The sequence below is a fragment of the Oncorhynchus masou genome, chromosome 6, assembly GCF_036934945.1.
Source record: "Oncorhynchus masou masou isolate Uvic2021 chromosome 6, UVic_Omas_1.1, whole genome shotgun sequence".
NCBI lineage: Eukaryota > Metazoa > Chordata > Actinopteri > Salmoniformes > Salmonidae > Oncorhynchus > Oncorhynchus masou.
This window is the reverse complement of record NC_088217.1, coordinates 8,365,955-8,373,153: the sequence shown is the minus strand read 5'-3', so window position 1 is coordinate 8,373,153 and position 7,199 is coordinate 8,365,955.

Here is a 7,199-nt window from a genome sequence, read left to right as displayed (position 1 = left end):
CCAACATTATCAACATTATTATTACAATTTGTAGTAAATTTTGACATTAGAATACATGTTTCTAACTCATATCGATTAGTTGGTTTTTAGGGGCAGTATTTCATTAAGTGAAATATTAGCTTGATCTGGAGTTCATTACAGTATGGCAAAGTTCATTTGCAATAATAGTGTTTCACGTGATTTTTGAATGACTACCTCATCTCCATATACCCCAACACATATAAGTATCTGTAAGGTCCCTCAGTCAAGTAGTGAATTTCAAACACAGTTTCAACCACAAAGACCAGGGTGATTTTCCAATGCCTCGCAACGAAGGGCACCTATTGGTAGATGGGTAAAAATATATATATAACAGACATTGAATATCCCTCTTGAGCATGGTGACGTTATTAATTACACTTTGGATGGTGTATCAATACACCCAGTCACTAGAGAGATACAGTCGTCCTTCTCTCTTATTGGCCGGAGAGGAAGGAAACCACTCAGGGATTTCACCATGAAGCCAAATGGTGACTTTATAACAGCTACAGTTTAATGGCTGTTATAAGAAAAATATGGGGATGGATCAACAACATTGTAGTTACTCCACAATACTGACCTAAATGACAGAGTGAAAAGAAGGAAGCCAGTACTGAATACAACATATTCCATAACATGCATCCTGTTAGCACTAAAGTAAAATTGCAACAAAAATAAATCAAATCAATTTTATTATTTGCACTGAATAGAAAGCATTATGTTTGGGGCAAATCCAACTGAAGACATCACTGAGTACTACTATACTTAACATGCTCGCTGAATCATGTTATGGGTAATCTGGAAATCATTAAGGACTGGGGTCTTTCTATATGCTAGCATACCAGTGAGGATTTCCTACACTGGACAACTTGTTACAGCTGTTGACAAGTCAGTGATAATAATCTGCCAAATTTTGTCATGTCATTACATTAAGATATAAAAGGGATCATAGCTATATTCAAGAGTTTAACCATTTCAAATTCACGAGTTTAACCATTTCAAATTCACGAGTTTAACCATTTCTCATGGTTGGTGTCTTGACGTACTTGTCCAAAATCATGTTACATAAAACATTTCCATCCTTGTATTTATGTAAGTTGTCGTTAAATCCAGGGGCGCAACTTCGGTTTTAGAAGTGGGGGGGACATCAACTGTCAGATTAACAGGGCATGGTCGTAAAGCACACCGTTGCCTCATTTTGTATCACATTCCAATAATCAAACTGGGGGGAGGTCACAAATGCAATTTCAGAATGTGTGTGGGGGGGGGGGGGGCATTTCCCCCGTCCCCAATGAAAGTTGCGCCCCTGGTTATATCATATAAGAAATCATTACTCCCTGTAAGAATCCTGGATCTAGCTGTCCGACAGTTTTTTGCATAGAGATATCTGAAATGGATTGTAACTGCTGGAAATGCTGCTGCCAGTAGTAGGCACTCTTTATTTTGGTCTAAAAAATACTGTATATGCCAATGCCCCTGGGCAGTGATTGGGGACATTGCCCTGTGTAAGGTGTTTTATTTCGGATGGGACGTTAAACGTCTGTCCTGACTCTCTGTCATCACTGAAGATCCCATGGCACTTATCGTAAGAGTAGGGGTGTTAACCCCGGTGTCCTGGCCAAATTCCCAATCTGGTCCTCATACCATCATGGTCACCTAATCATCCCCAACTTCAAAACGGCTCATTCATCCCCCCTCCTCTCCACTGTAACTGTTCCCCGGGTCGTTGCTGAGAATGTGCTCTCAGTCAACTTACCTTGTAAAATAATAACAATTGTTCAGCAGTCTTATGGCTTGGGGGTATTTGTACTTGTATTTACTAAGGATCTGTACTAGCTGCTGCCAAAACAGCAGCTGCTCTTCCTGGTATAAGCTGTTTTGGAGCCTTTTCGTCCCAGACTTGGCGCTCGATACAGAATGCCGTGCGGTGGCAGAGAGAACAGTTTATGACTCGGGTGGCTGGAGTGCTTGACAATTTTTGGGGGCCTTCCTCTGACACCACCTGGTATAGAGGTCCTGAATGGCAGGAAGCTCAGCACCATACGCACTACCCCCTTTTTCCTGGATCCACGTTGAATGTAATAATTGATGTTGATAGTCTGTTGTTTCCTGCTTGATTTACAGCAAGGTCTCATTAGATTTTAACAGAGAAAGCATCAAGGTAATGAGTTTATGTTTTCATATGTTTTCTTGCCTTGGATTGGAGACCTACTCTTCTGTGTATAGTTTGTGTAGGATAGACTATTGTGCAACACCCAACGCTATTCTTATAAATGTATCTGGATATGATGACAACAAATGACATGGTCTACTGGGCTTCTCGATATGATCTGGTAATGAAATAGCATGACAAATACCTTTTCTCCCTTGTTAGAACGTTTTAACACTGGTGCAGAGGAACAGAATGGTGTAGCAATTCATAAAGATCCATCCATACGTTATGGAGTTTTAAGATAAACCATAAGAAGTGTTTAATGGACAAAATGCTTTAAAACTGCACCGGCTTAAAGAAAGTATAATTGTTTCATTGAATGTTTGTAACGGTTTTCTGTAGGCGAAGGAGAGTCGGACCAAAATGCAGCGTGTAGATTGCGATCCATGTTTAATCAAAAAACGTAAACACGAATCAATACAAAATACTTCAAAAACAAGAACATAATGAACGTAACGAAAACCGAAACAGCCTATACTTATGTAAACTAACACAGCGACAGGAACAAGGACACTAAGGACAATCACCCACGAAACACACAAAGAATATGGCTGCCTAAATATGGTTCCCAATCAGAGACAACGATAATCACCTGACTCTGATTGAGAACCGCCTCAGGCAGCCATAGACTAACGCTAGACATCCCACAAAACCCCAAGACAAAAACACATCACAATAACCCATGTCACACCCTGGTCTGACCGAATAAATGAGAGAATAAACATAATATATTTCGACCAGGGCCTGACAATGTTACTTTTGGTAATTACATTTACATTACATTTAAGTCATTTGGCAGACGCTCTTATCCAGAGCGACTTACAAATTGGTGAATTCACCTTATGACATCCAGTGGAACAGCCACTTTACAATAGTGCATCTAAATCATTTAAGGGGGGTGAGAAGGATTACTTTATCCTATCCTAGGTATTCCTTAAAGAGGTGGGGTTTCAGGTGTCTCCGGAAGGTGGTGATTGACTCCGCTGTCCTGGCGTCGTGAGGGAGTTTGTTCCACCATTGGGGGGCCAGAGCAGCGAACATTTTTGACTGGGCTGAGCGGGAACTGTACTTCCTCAGTGGTAGGGAGGCGAGCAGGCCAGAGGTGGATGAACGCAGTGCCCTTGTTTGGGTGTAGGGCCTGATCAGAGCCTGGAGGTACTGCGGCTCTGATTTGATTCGTTTTACGGTTTACTATTAATAATATTTGAAATGATGTTTTTGTTTTTCCGTGTTATAATCGTGTTATAATCGTGTGTATATATTGTTTTCATGTATTTTCATGAGGACCACAATGGAAATACGTGATCATATCAAATGTAGTTGTACTGCCATTGATAAAAGTTTGTTCAACTATTTTAGCTGAAAAGCATACCAGTGTTTTTTTTATTTAGTTATAGTCTTAAAACACTTTTTAGTCTTAGTCGCATTTTAGTAATTTCATTTTAGTCTTAAGTCACATTTCAGGCAACTAAAACTAGAACAGTTCAGTCTAGTTTTAGTCGCAGATATTTTTGTCACATAATAGTCAGTGCATTTTTTTCTATATATTAAATAGTGAATATTTAGGCTACTTCTAACTTCCATCATGTGAACATCCAGATAACCTTGTGTTCAGAAAGTCACACCCTTCACTTATTCCACATGTTGTTCCACATGTTATTCCACATGTTGTTACTGCCTGAATTCAAAACGGATGAAACAGATGTTTTTCTCTCACCCTTGATGACAAAGTGACAACATGTTTTTAGACATTTTTGCACATTTATTGAAAATAATATACAGAAACATCATATTTTACACAAATTAACTTAATTAGATTTGCCATACTGTAATGAACTCCAGATCAAGCTAATATTTCACTTATTGAACTACTGTTCCTAAAAAACAACTAATCGATATGAGTCAGAAAAATGTATTCTAATGTCAAAATTGACTACAAATAGTAATAATAATATTTATAATGTTGGTCAAATAGTCTCGTCTAAAACCTAGTTTGTAACCTGAGTGCATCACAATGAGTTTGGATGTCAACAATTCATGCCCCCTTTTGCCAAGCTCTACATGCAAATCGCTCCGCCGCCCACTCCACTTCCTTTCATTGAATGGGGCTTTGTTGTTTCACCGCCCCCAATACGTGCCAAAGGATCACTGCCATTTGAGATTGAAAAGGTCCTATACGGATTGACCATGCCTTGGCTCTGGTTCGACAATGCATGCTTCCAGCAGGATGCACAGCCAACTATGGATTGCGTGCTCTGCCAAAAGGACCCTAGTACCCTACCACGTGGAATAGGTTGGTCCCTAATGATGGTGAGTATAGCGGTAGCTAGACCATAGACGGCTGTTTATGTATCTGGTTACAGGGCATTCAGAAAGTATTCAGAGCCTCTCACTTTTTCTACATGTTGTTACGTTACAGACTTGTTCTCAAAATGGATTCAATTCTTTGTTTTTTTCTTAAATCAATCTACACACAATCCCCCATAATGGTCTCTCCAGAGATGTTATATCATTCTATTTCACTTCACACATCATAATATCTGAAGTGATCTGGAAAGGTGAATGCAGCGTTGAGATTATTAATGCATGCTATGCTAATGCTAATCATAACCACCGTTGATGCTATAATCATTGTGTGTGTGTTTGTTTACTTGTTTGTTTGTTTGTCTTTGGGTGGCTTCTTTCAAAACCTTGTCTGTTACAGTATGTAAATACTTGACACTCATCGGCAAAAGCGTCAAGCTCAAAGTTGAACGATTTCATTGACTGAATTCAATAAATCTGCATTGACCAGCTCCAGAACCAGTCAGCTTTTCATTATGTTGAGGATGAGTCAAACTTGACTGTTCACAAGTGTTTATTTTTTCCACCCATTTGATTGACCAGATAGCGAGAACTGGCTCTCTTTCTTTCACATTTCACACAGATTCGTAAAATCAATCAATAAAAAGTACAAGCAGGGTGTATAAATGTAACAAACACTGTCAAGAGGTAATTACACAGTCCGTTATCAGCTACATTATCAACGTTGCGTAATCAATATGAAACAGGAAACCGTGTAATAATATATAAACTGAAAGGCAGAAGAAGCACATCTAAGAACCAAATAATGTACAACACAATGCTCACACTAACACATGTAAATAACTGTATTATTGTGTAAATTGTTGATGCATTGTACATGACAAGGTGATTTCTCTGTCAATTTCTACTGTCACAGCTCATCTATAATCCCTTTACGATATGATTTGTCTGAGCACAACTCTGTCGCAAGGCATAGTAGGGCTATTTCACTGGATCTACTCTGCAGCATAAATCAGTGATGAGTGATGACTATACTAGATATAGACGTTATATTCAGCTAAGCCCTCCAAAATCTGATTGTATTTCTTTAGGAAAAGACACTGCCCATTGCCAGGTATTATAGTAGAGCATGGATTTACTAAGGGAAGAGTTGAACCCAACCCAGGAGTTATTTAACTTCTCCTTCCAGTCAGTGAAGGACTTGGTCACATACAGGCGAGCGCAGGCCTTTCCATCCTTTACGAAGAGCTACAGACTGGCATCATAGCCATTATTATCAGAAGGATTCTCTCTGTTGGCAACATGAAACTTACAACCTCTCCAGACCTCCTTCCCAACAGTGGATGAGCATGATACCTTTCTGAAGCCTGACCTAGAGGGTTGAGGGGTACTGAGGTGTTGCCAGTGTCTCTGCCAGGCAAGACACAGTCTAGCTGACTCCTACTGGGGTTCCCGAGTGGCACAAAGGTCTATGGCACAATGCATGGTTATAGTGCATTCAGATTGCAAATGAACTTCTAAAGCACTGCATCTCAGTGCTGAGGCATCACTACAGACCTTGGTTTGATTCCAAGCTGTATCACATCCGTCTGTGATTGGGAGTCCCATAAGGCGCTGCACAATTGGCCCAGTGTTAGGGTTTGGCAAGGGTGGGGCTGTCATTGTAAATAAGAATTTGTTCTTAACTGACTTGCCTAGTTAAATAAAAATAAATCAACTCTATCACCATCACTATCCTTATGTAATACCACCATTACATCCTGGTCAAAAAGCCTCTTGGGGAACCAGATGATCCTGGCTTTTACTTCTTGCATAGTTTTCAAATATGAAGTCGTCATTCTCCATCCTGTCATTCAGAATTGAAATGACACAAAGCCTTGGTGGTTTACCTGAGTCCCCTGGAGCGTGTAGAGTACTGTACAGTTGGAGGTTTACCTGACTAAGTACTGTACAGTTGGTTACCTGACTCAAAACTGTACAGTTGGTTGCCTGACTCAATACTGTACAGTTGGTTACCTGACTCAGTACTGTACAGTTGGTTACCTGACTCAGTCCTGTACAGTGGTTTACCTGACTCAGTACTGTACAGTGGTACTTTACATTTGCCAGTAAAAGTGGCAGACCAGGTGTCCTCCAGGTTTTTACAAGATGCTTCAAACTGTTTTTCATGAATCACTTCTTTATATGGAGTTTCACCTCCAGTAAAGGTTGAGGGCATTTTAATTTCTCTTAGGAGGTTGACAACCACACAGTATGTTTAGCTTGGATCACATCTTCTCCCTCCTGTACTCATCTGGGTGATAATGCTGTGTGATGTAGACCTCACTAAGTGCTGATTGAACTCTGACAATGTTACTCTATAGTCATCTGGGCGATAATGCTGTGTGATGTAGACCTCACTAAGTGCAGATTGAAATCTGACCCTGTTACTCTGTAGTCATATGGGTGATAATGCTGTGTGATGTAGACCTCACTATGCGCTGATTGAACTCTGACCCTGTTACTCTGTAGTCATCTGGGTGATAATGCTGTGTGATGTAGACCTCACTAAGTGCTGACTGAACTCTGACCCTGTTACTCTGTCTGAACTCCTCGATGACGCCATGAGGTGAAGAACATTCCAGTGTCATCTTCAGGATGTACCGTTATTGTTATTTCTATTTCC